The 12,223-nt window shown below is 40.6% G+C and overlaps 1 protein-coding gene across 2 annotated transcripts in view; it reads left to right on the top strand.

Annotated features, from left to right (window-relative positions):
• The window catches only part of NOX4 (NADPH oxidase 4), a 108,732-nt gene that overhangs the window by 37,278 nt on the left and 59,231 nt on the right, over positions 1-12,223 (top strand). The gene's annotated exons all lie outside the window — the stretch shown is intronic.

Here is a 12,223-nt window from a genome sequence, read left to right as displayed (position 1 = left end):
ACACGTAGTAGTGAACTGGGTCTTTCATCAGAGCTTCTTTACTGCTGCCTTTTACGGTGGTGGCTGTGGAGGAGAGCCTAGCAGGTGCTGTGGAGGTTGAATGAGTCAGTTTGCAGTATCCTCTTTGCTGAAGTTGAACTGCTGATGGAAAGGCTTCATTAAGTTTTGTTTTATGGCAACAGCATAGATCTGCTGCTTGGAATAGGGTTGGTTTGGGGTTTTTTTTCAGCTAAAATATTGGGTCTCAGAAGATTGTCCTCTTCAATTTTTGACAGTTGTGTGTTTATAATAAGTTATCTTTTCAAGTATTTTGACCCTTCACCATAACAAGGTATCTGAAGTATTACTTTAGCACCCAAGACATGAGACATCAGAGTTTTATGCGTTATATGTAGACACTGAGACAATACCTCCTCTAGACTGGCACTCTTGTCGTGCAAAACAGACAAAGGGGAGTGCTTTTGGCTACTCCATACTTCTGTAGTATGAGGGCAAGAGACTTTTCCAAGAGACATTCAGGACAGGAGCCAAACTTAAATCCTCTGAATCACATTATTGCGTTGACTAGAGAAGGTGCTAGAGTTAGGCCCTGGGAATCGCCCCTCGGATGCTGTGGGTGCTTAGGAGTTTCTGGGAACTGAATTCTGCACTCTATAGTTCCTGTCTAGTGATTTCAGTGACCCGACCACAATTTGTTTCTTCATTGAAGTCGCTCCAGCAAATAATCCATACTGAATTTCTCTGAGATTCAGGACATCATTTTGTTGGAAGTGATGAAACAATAAATCTTAGCCCACTAAACTCAGGCTCTTCAGGCAGAGATAAAGCATTGCCTGGTGTGTATAGGTCAACCTTCACTGACTGACTTGACATAGAGATTTCATTCCTTTCTCTATCATTCCTCCTGACCCAGCACCATAGGTAGGATGCCCCCTCCCGTCCTGCCGTTCCCCTTTAAGCATACAGAATCCCTTTTGGAAACAATTAAAAAGCCACTTGTTACTAAGATAAAAGGCTTAATGTGAAGATGTTAATCTACATTGCAAGAAGTTGACTGTCTATGTAGAAAGAGTACCACCTCTTCCACTCCTGTGAACAGTGCAACCTTAAATATTTTGGATGAATGTCCTTGTACTTTACTCATATCTATAAAGCTGTCCAGGACCTCATTTGTCGTTCCAAGAGATATATGTCCTGAGCTTGATGTTTGTTGTCTTTTCAGATTAATACTGTTTTAGCATTGAAGTTGTCCTTTGGTGACTTTTTTTTAATTAATACATACATGTATCCCAAGATACTCTTGTTGATACTCAGACACAGGTAACTTGCATAAATTCTTGTTGAGCTTTCTCTGCCTCTCTGTTTAAGAAGTACTCGGCATATCCACTGATTAGTAGCTTCACAGGATAGAGTTAATAGAGGCAGATGGCATGGAAGTGGCACATATAAGGCAAAAAATAAAACCAAAACAAAGAACCCAAAGCAAATATCCCATGCTTCGGACTCCAGGACTTTATGAAATATCTGCTTTATATTAGCATGAGTGGCTGCTGCTTCAGATCCTCCAAAGAGTTTTGGCTCTTTGTTCAATGTCTAGATCCTAGTTCTGGTAGCAGGTACACAGAGATCAACTATCTGCAACAGGTAGTTTGAAACTTTCTTTGAAACTAGAAATTTTCTCCTGTGTTATAATGTGCTCTGACCTCCCCTACTTCAGTGCTGCATAACAAATCTGCTTTTAAATCCCATTGAAGTAGAAGCTGGAAGAGTCTGGTAACAAAAAGCTCCGAGAGGTTCTGCCCTTTTGCTGGTTCTCCATCTTTTTGCGCAGATGGTTAATTTGAAGCAGATCACATCAGGAGGATTTGTAGTGCGATGTCTTTCTTCCTTTCCTTCCACATACAGTTCTGTATGAGTAAGAAAAGAAAAAGTCCAGAGGGACTTGAATTCTCTGCTCGTATGCATGGATGGTCAAATCCTTGCTTTGTCTTTTACAGCATGTAGCAAGTTAGGGGGCTAGTATGTGTGCGTTTTTTAATAAGTCAAAGCTGAGTTTTGAGGAGAGAGGACAAGTTTGCATATGCAAATACTCAGATCCACAGACAAAATCCAAATATATACTGTTGAGGAAGAATACTTCATCTGATTAGTATCCAAATTAAAATTCTATGAAGTAATAATTACTGAACCCCAGGCAGAGAAACTCTTAAGTCCATTAATCATCTCAGAGTAGGCAGAAGAATTACCTGAAAGAGGTTTCTGGATGTATGTGACAAATTATAGTACTGTACCTAAATGTCTCAGAGCTATTACTTATTCATATATTTTCTACCTTTAAGGTGTTTGGTTTGGTTTGTTTTTTTGTAGATTGAGTTTTTCTTGTTACCTCTGCACCTCTATTTAAGTCCATTTGGTATCTGGATTTAGGCATGATGAGATTACAAGATGATGGCCTTGATCTGTACATTTACATTTTGGGGCTTGATGCCTTGTCAGAAGCCTCTCAGCAAATAATATATGAGTATAAACAACGTCACAAGTAACACATTTGCTTTTGTAAGAGAAAACCAGTGTTTTGTAGAGCCAAGGTTGTCTTTATCCCTGGATAATCCAGAGTTCATTTAAAATCAGTGAAGGTATTAACAGTCTAGCATTAAAGTTTTAGCTCTAAGCTGCTTTTAAGGAAGAAATTTTGTACTGCGCAAGGAGCAAAACTGGAGATGATGGAGAAACACATGTCCCGTACTGTAAACTTGAGAAATAAACTACCCACAACAGGAAAAGCCTAGGGGCCAATTCTGAAATACTTCATAAAAAAAATTGAAAAGTTGTTGGAAGTTTGCCTGAGTAAAAAGTATGTAAGGACATCAAGAGCTAAGTTCATACTGACAGATAAATACAATAAAAACAAAATCTAACATGATGACATTCTAATAAGATTTGTTAAATATCTTGTGCAAATGGTTATGAAACTTGTCTTTATGAGATGATTTACAGAGCATTTAGGGAAATGCAGTTCTTGTGAAGTATCTTGCTGGCAAACTAAAGAAATCCCTAGAGCTTGTCTGCTCTTCATAGAAGTAGAAAATCTAGCAGCTGTTTGACAAAGAATTTATGTAAAACAAAAATAGAATAGATTAATATTTCAGATGCCTTTAGTACTTCCTTAGACTTGTTTGTTTGGTTTGGTTTTGGGCTTAATAGTTTTGGGTCTGTATAAAAACCCTAAGTAAACCTTCACTTTCATTTAAACTTGCAAATCTGACTCTTGGATCAAGGGAACACAGAAGTTGTTACATTCAAGTTCACTAAATCCTGAGTCCTCCTTAGGCAGATAATTTAAACAGAAGGTATCAGATCCCTCTCGTGAGCAGTTTTTTTTCTGCTATTATGAAATTAAATTTACAATATATAACAGGCATCTACTGACTTTAGCAGAGACGTGTGTTTTCTTCCACCAGAGGTAGTGCTTCTAGGTTAGCTGCTAGGTCAGGTTGGAGAAAGGTCTAGGAAGTGCAGGAGAACATAAAAACTAAAAAAACAAGCACAACTTTTAAGCATGAATACAGTTAACATGTGGACAAAGTATTAGAGGAAATGAAGCGCCCTGCCTCTTGCTGTCCTAGAATTAAGACCACCTGACTGGCTGGGATCTGTACTTTAGCCTGGCAAAATACTGTGTGTCCTGGTAGGGTAGTTTGGAGGGACACAGCGTTCCTCAAGGTGTTGGTGATCTGACTAGAAAACCTATTGATCCTTTGATGGTTCTTTCCATGAGTGCTTCACACCCCTGGGAGCCAGTTAGCATGAGTCTGGAGATGGCCCATAGTTTCTGCTCAGGGATGATGGAGAAGGAGCCTTTTGTGCCATTCAGTTTCCTTGTTCATGCATTTGTCAGCTCAGCGCAGTGTTGCTTGGCAATGCGTCCACATACCCTTGGAAGACTTGGAGAGGCAGCCTTGGGCAGAAACATTGCTCTACTGCCTTTTACTGCTTCAGGGACAAAGGCTAGCATCCTGAACATCCCATAAGGTTGTGGTTTGTTTTCACCACTAACTGGCAATTTGAAATGTATAAAGTATATGGGCTGAATATTGCTAGGATTGAAACATTTTTACTATGTTATAGGGAGCTGGACTTGATGATCCTTATGGGTTCATTCCAACTTGTGCATTCTATGATTCTACGAAGTGTAATGTGTCTGCTGGGGTGAAAGGGTAGTCAGCAAGTTTTTTACCTTGGTTGAGCTGCAGAGGCAAAGAAATACTGACTAGTCTGTAGAAGTGTATCTGTGTAGTGCATCTGTAGCAGCAACAGAGTAGCAGTTGGGCTATTACAGACTTACTAGAAAACAAATAACGTAATTTCATATTATTTATTCGACAATGGATATATTTTATGCAACATTACATGTATTTTACGCTTAAAACTATTGGTCTATTTACAATCCTAAGACATCTGTTACAGTAAAGATTTGTGTTTTCTTGTGGTGCAAGAGTGAAATCAAGGAACAAATGCTCATAGACTGAGACCTAAAAAAAAAGATTGTTTTGAACACAGAGTAATTTAACAACTGAGACTGCAGGGAGTGAAGTAGCAAATGCTGAACTACAGACTCACAGGAATTAGTGGGTGTGGGTTTGTGGTTTATGTTACAGAAGAAGTTAGACCCCAGATGACCAGAATGATCCTTCTTGGCACTGCAGCTGACCAGTGATGCATCCCGAGCATCCCACAGTGTTATGGTGTGTTTTTTCCACTAGCTAGACTGCAGGTGTTTGGGGTTGTACAACAAGGAGTATAAGGGAATGGAAAGTGAAAGGGAAAAGTGTTTGGGATATGTTTCTGCAGCTGGGCTGCTTGCAAGGTGTCAGCTCTGCAATGGGAGGGCTCTGGCTGAAGCAATGAGTATTCAAGGCATGGTGGTCTCGGCTTGATCATCCAGACACCCTTGATACTTAAATTATGTTCCATGGTTAGGATTTCCCCACATTCAGAGATGTTATAATGTCTGCTGACATCTGCCAGTTAAATTAGGATAGCTGTAAGGCCAGGTCTCTAACAGGGAAAGCTTTCAGACAAAATCCAATCTGTAAAGTAACACGAAACAAAAATAAACGAACAGAGCCATTTTAGAGAATCTCCTAGCCTTTGAGGCAGAGATGTGTTTAAAGAGCAACTCCTCAGATTAACTTTTTTCCCTCTGAATTTTGCTTCTTATAGGATTCATTAGTTAAAACAGGGGTAGCCCAGCATAACAGAGTTCACCTTCTATGAGTCAGACTGAAGTCTAGCTACTATTTTTTGGCTACCTCTATATAGCATGTCTGTGTTTGTCATCACTTCTCTTAATTTTCTAATGTCAGGATGAATCATTTTAGGAATGTTTATATCAGTTCTGTATGAAACCAGACAAGCTACAGCTTACTGAGCTTCCGAGGTTCACATTTTCTTATCTATTGACAAAGTTGAAAACCTTTTCTTTCTCCCACCTCCCCCCCTGGAGGGAAAATAAGTTGGTTATGTTTAGTTCTTTCCCCCCCCCCAATTCTGCCTCTTTCCCAAACATGCTAAGTCTTTAATGTGTTTTTCTTGATCTGTGTAAGAGTTCGTGTGAGTCTGGAGCAAGGATGGGCTGATGAAACGGGGTTTACGGTTGTCATGGTTTAACCCCAGCCAGCAACGAAGCACCACACAGCCGCTCGCTCACTTGCCCTTGGTGGGATGGGGGAGGGAATCAGAAGAGTAAAAGTGAGAAAACTCGTGGGTTGAGATAAAGACAGTTTAATAAGTAAAGCAAAAGCCACACACACAAGCAAAGAAACACAAGGAATTAATTCACTACTTCCCCTCAGCAGGCAGGTGGTCAGCCATCTCCAGGAAAGCAGGGCTCCATCACGCAAAACGGTTACTTGGGAAGACAAACGCCATCACTCCAAACATCACCCCCTTCCTTCTTCTTCCCCCAGCTTTATATGCTGAGCATGACATCATATGGTAGGGAATATCCCTTTGGTCAGCTGGGGTCAGCTGTCCCGGCTGTGTCCCCTCCCAGCTCCTTGTGCACCCCCAGCCTACTCGCTGGTGGGGTGGGGTGAGGAGCAGAAAAGGCCTTGACTCTGTGTAAGCACTGCTCAGCAGTAACGAAAACATCTCTGTATTATCAACGCTGTTTCCAGCAAAAATCCAAAACATAGCCCCATACTAGCTACTATGAAGAAAATTAACTCTATCCCAGCCAAAACCAGCACAGCGGTGCAGCTGGTTAACCCTGGCAGGCAGGGAGAGGCATGGAAACAGATCAGGGGCTCAGCAGTGTTTGCAGTCCCTGCCAGCATATCTGCAAATCCATATTAGGATCATATTGTGGCTTTTTCCCCAAAGTGAAAGCCTTCTTTGAAGGAGTTTCCCTTTATTTAAACAAACTCTGCAATGAGCTTTTTAGTTCCCGAAATCAGACAAAGATGAGGTTTCACTTTGTTCTTCCAGCTGTGGCACATACCTTCTTTGTAACTCTGGGCACTATTCAGGCCACCTACTACATCACCAAACACAGAAGTTGGTGTTTACTGTGGTGCATCAACTTTAGAGCAGTATGTCCACAGGAACTTGTGAGGAGCTTTATTTGCAGAGCCACATGGGGCTACATAACTTGGGCATCCCTTTCATCTTCTTTTTTCTGATAATAGATATTCTGCAGCGTTATCCTGGTGTATGCATCAGTGCTTCCGTGACAGCACTGTAATCAAAACCTGACATATCTCTAAAGAGTCTTCACAATTCTTATGGTAGGGATGTACAGAAGAACTGGCAAATTTCAGGAATTAACTTTCTATTTTCTTGCTAGTTTGCTGTTGACTCACCCCAATTCCCTGCACCCCAAGGTCTAAAAAGAGTGTTTTACAATATTTCAATAGTATTTAATACCATTAAAATTATTCAATAAGGTTTGTCCTGTTTCTTGTTCTGGTCAGAATTCTTGACTGGGAGTAGATAGCAGTGATGTTAAATATTCAGGTTATTCTGAGCTGGAAACACAGATGCTGATGATAACATAGTTTTCATTTGCTATATGTTGTGCTCTCATATGCACAGATTTCTCCACTGCTCATCGCCTCCAGTAGATTTTTGTACCAATATAAAGTGGGTGTAAAGTAATACTACTATGATCTAACAGTAATTAGTTCATTCACTTTGTGTTCATATAAAAGCAAGACACAGAGGACAACTGAGAATCGTGTTCACAATATAAAACTGATAAATAAAATACATTTCAAGTATGTATTAATCTAGTAGTGCATTAATTAAATTATTAATATTATTAAAAATTATCATCTATATTTTATTGCAGCGTAGAGATAAATAGTAGAGCTACAGCTACTGGTGAGTGTAATTAATTTGGTGGTTTATACGCATAAAGTTCTCCAGGGATTGTTGCAAATTCACTATGTGATAATTTGCATTTGTATTTCAAGTTAGCTATAAAAAAAGGGGAAAAAAATATATGGAAAGGTGTTTTTTCATCAAGATATAGAATAATCTGTATTCCATAAGTTTTATCTACATATAAAATACTATTCGCACTGCTTTGAATGTGAAAATACATACAAAAATAAAATAAAAATAGGCATTGTGAATTTGCTCACATGATTAACAGCTCTGAGGAAATCTACCAACTTTCCAATGCTAAGAACATAGTTTGGTTTCTCCGGGGATGTAAATCTGCGCAGCTCTATTAAATTTAACAGAATTCCTTGGTTTTCAGTTGTTTTTTGGAGGATGGCCAAATGCTGGCAGATATAACCTGATTAGCATAGACGTTCCTACCTGTAAAATCTTTCACTTTTTAAAGGTATAGATAGCTTGAGGTTAGAATAAGATTAACATAGCTTCACATAATTACACTATCTGTCACAGTTTATTTGTGTACCACAGCATTTTAACCAAAAGAGTGCGGCAAACGGAGTTCATCTGACTCTTCAAAATGCAGAAAGAACTACTGAAAAACTTACCACTTGTGACCTTTTGTTTAACAATGTCTAATGTCCCTTCTCATTACAGACTATTCAAGTTAGTGATTTACCTGTTTGGAAAACATTGTTTATTTAAGGAAAAGGAACTAAGAGAAACTATTTTTTTTATTTTTTTATTTTTTTTTTTTTATTTCAGGATTGGCTAATCTTTACAGTTTTCTCTTGGGCAGTGTACTGGGCAATAAGGAAAAAATAAGGGGCTGCATGCAGCTCTCACCACAGTACAGTTAATAGTCACTGGATTGTTTCTTAGGGCTCCCAGATTAAAAGGAGCAGGGGGAAATCCAAGTAATATTTGCCAAAACACATTTTAAAAACAATTTTAATTGTTTTTGTTCACAGCTGCGGAGAGGACATCATGCATGGCTGAGGCCACTTTGATATGCCTTTATTTGACCAAGGCTCATGTGCTTATTCTCTTGATTTCCAATTCAAGAGGGTGCTTCAGCTTGTGCTTGTCTTCATAGAACATAACATAAATAGATCTCAGTTTAAATGTGTGTATGAGCTGACTGTAATAAGGATCTTGAAGCAGTGTTTAGTTGTGCAGTGTTTTAAAGATGACATATGGCAACTTAAGAGGTGATCAGAGACTTAGATATGTAAAATGGACAAGAGGATCGTAATTCAGAAGATTTTTGACACTTTCTCATAAAATCCTCATAGAGAAGTTGATGAAGTGCGGAGTATATGAATGGGCAGGGAGGTAGGTGGAAAACTGGCTGAACTGCTGGGCTGAAAGGATTGTGAGCAGTAGCATGAAGTCCAGCTGGAGGCCAGTCAGTAGCGGTGTACCTCAGGGGTCAATACTGGTTTGCAAATGATGCAAAACTGGGAAGAGTGGTTGATACACTAGGTGGTTGTGCTGCCATTTGAGGGACCTTGAGAGGCTGGAAAAATGGGCTGACAGCAATCATCTCATGAAGATCATGAAAGGGAATTGCCAAATCCTGCCTCTGATGAGGCATAACCCCAGGTACTAGTACATGATGGGAACTGACTGGCTGGAAAGCAGCTCAGCAGAGAATGACCAGGGGGTCCTGGTGAACACCAAGTTGACCATGAGCCAGCAAAGTGCCCTTGCAGCAAGGAAGGCCAACAGCCTCCTGGGCTGTATTAGGCAGAGCATTGCTAGCAGGTCGAGGGAGGTGACCCTTCTCCTCTGCTCAGCACTGGTGAGATGTATCTAAAGCTCTGTGTCCGGTTCTGGAATCCCCAGTACAAGAGAGACATGGACATACTGGAGCACAAAGGGCCACGAAGATGATTAAGGAACTGGAGCATCTCTCATATGAGGAGAGGGTGAGAGAGCTGGAACTGATGGAAGAGTGAAGAAAACAGAGCCAGACTCTTCTCAGTGGCACCCAGTGACAGGACAACACAAACTGAAATACATGAGGCTCCATCTGAACATAAGAAAAACCCCACTTTTTCTGTGAGGGTGGCACAGGTTGCCCAGAGAGGCTGTGGAGTCTCCATCCTTGGAGACAGTCAAAGTGCAGCTGGACACTGTCCTTGGCCACCTGCTCTCACAGACCCTGCTTGAGCAGGAGGATTGAAGTAGCCAGTCTCCAGAGGTGCTTTCTAGTCTCAGCTATCCTACGATTCCGTGATTTCATGAAGAAGGTTAAATATATAAGAGGATATTTTCATTGCACTTCATTACACATGCCCAGTGGTCTGTTAATAACACAGGAAAGTTTACCCACTTTCATGATTAAACTTCGGAAAAATTGTCTTTGAATGTTTTCTTAAGCTTCTGGAATATATTCTCTAACAGTTTGGAAAAAGCCACAATTTGGAGACTTAATTGTGTTTATGGAGGTGAGAGAGGTAAAACAAGTGTTCTGTGCAGTAAAAATGTAAATACAATTTTCAAAGTTAAAATTACAGGTCCATAGGAAAGTCTTAAGTCAGAAGAGGCCTCTGGAGATCATCTGATTCAATCTTCTGGTGCAAGGGGCGTAGATCAGGTTATCCAGGGACCTGTGAAGCTGAATTAGCAAGAGAAATTGCACTATTTCTCTGGCTACCTATTCCATGGTGAAGAATCTGAATTTCTTATATCCCAATGAAATTTCCCCTGAGGCAACTTGTGCCCTGGTCTCTTGTCGTGTCACCATGCATGGTAGTGAAGAGAGCACCTTCATCTTCTCTACAGCTATTTTTTAGGTATTGGAAGGCAGTGATCTCACTGAGCCTTCTCTTCTGTGGGTTACACAAGCACATTCCCTTTTTGACCTCTCTTTGTATGTCTGGTTCTCCAATCCTCTCATCGTGTTGGTGGCCCTTCGTTGGACCATCTGCAATCTTCCTCTCTCTTGAAGTGGGGGAAATTCACTCCGTGTAGCCTAGATGATGGGCGTATTTCTTCTGGTAAGATTTAGCAGCACAATAAGATTTTTCCAGAACTCTCTGAGGAACTCTCATACCCAGTTATAGGTATCAAGATAGGCTTCCTAAAGTCTGAAGAGAAATAAATCTCTTTGTTATTGGATAATTTTTCAAAGTAGTCCAGAAAGGAGTTAGTCACAAGGGTGATGTAAAGGATAACAGGTTTGAACCTATTCTGGCTGGAGACAAGGGATATTCTGCCATTAACCTGAATGGAAGGGGGGAATGACAGACAATTTTATAGATGTGCTGAACTGGGACTGTGCATAGTTGGACTAAGAAAATCACTCAACCTCCTGTGAAACACAGAGAGCCCTGGGACAGCCCAGACTGAAAAATAAACTCTGCTAAAGGCTCTTACAGAAGCCCCCAGGAGAACAGATCTTTTTGCTGCCAGTATGCAACTTTCTAGCTGAGCAGCTGCTTACCTACTTTTATATGGAGAATTGATCTTGATATTTTTGTTGGAAGACATTGCAACTAGCCACAGCAAATACTGGCCTTGTGTGAGGTTTGCCTGCATCCCTCCCTTGAAGCCATTTTTTTGAAGGCCAAGACTTGCTGAAATAATTCTGACTCTAAGTTTCTGTACCAAATTTTTATAGGAAAAATTGAAAGATGACAAGGAATTAAATATGAGTCTGTCTAGTAATCAGTACTCTTAACAAAAATGCTCTTCCCCTTCAGGAAAATGGAGTGACTAGCCGGGACATTGTATTCCCTCTTTTAGGTTTCCCAAGGTGTAGAGAATACTAACCTTTTATCTGTGTCTGCTGCTAAATAAGGAACTGATAGGAGCTGATCCTCAGCCCTGAGGCCAGTAGTTTCCCACTCCACAACAGATTATCTTGGGAACGCTAATGGCAATGGTCCAGAACAGAGCCAAGAAGTGTCCTCACAAGCATGGTGGATGATTGAGTATTCGGTGCTTGGAGTCACTACCTGGGCCTCTTTTATTTATGATATAGATGTGTTCCTTGAATTTAAGCCCTATCCTCAGGGTTCATATTTGTCTGTAGCAATAGAAGAAAAAAGACAGGAGTGTCATCTGTTGGGTGTTGGATTGATGATGGAGCTTGGATCAATCATTAACAGCTTCTAAGAAAGGCATCAAAACTCAGTAGTAATATCTTCTATCAAAAAGAAACCAGTGGTGTTGGTTTCTGGAAGGAAAGTGAAGAATCTTTTCTTGAGGAATAGTTGCTTGTCCTGTTGATGTGTGAAATCATTTTGTGTACCTGCAGAAGTTGTCCAGACAGTGCATTTGAAATCTCCCTATAGCTAACAAGGAGCAAAACTGAGGGGGCTCCTTAGGCCTTTGACTTGGCTTGACTGGACATTTTTAGATACCATGGTGTGGATAAGTGTAAATAATATCATTCCTGTGTTGCTGGTCACAAGTAACTAGCCCTGAGATGAGGGCATAGGTGCAGAGTGAGAGAACGGTGGCTGCAAAGTGATTTTTATGATGTGCCATGCAATCCGGTGTTTTTCCTTTGCAAACTCTAACCTCTTGTGAAGTGCAGCAAAATCTCAGTTTCCATTTAGAAGAAAGCGTCAGTTATGTGAGAATGATCAGCTTGAAAACATGTGCTGTGACATTCAAGAACCAGAAGTCTCTTAAGTGCCTTGATTTAGGAGTGATGGGGCAGCTTCTGATTTTGAATGATGAGTGTCAGTAGTAGAGGGAGTGTTTCTGTACTGTTGTATCCTCAGTTGGTATCATTGCTGAGTAATGCTTAGTGAGGTGGCTGTTGCAAATCACACCCCTAGACAAGCCCATCCCAAACTCCTCT

Source organism: Gymnogyps californianus, chromosome 1 (genome assembly GCF_018139145.2).
Source record: "Gymnogyps californianus isolate 813 chromosome 1, ASM1813914v2, whole genome shotgun sequence".
In the NCBI taxonomy this organism is placed as follows: Eukaryota; Metazoa; Chordata; class Aves; order Accipitriformes; family Cathartidae; genus Gymnogyps; species Gymnogyps californianus.
This window is presented reverse-complemented; position numbering and strand designations above follow the sequence as displayed.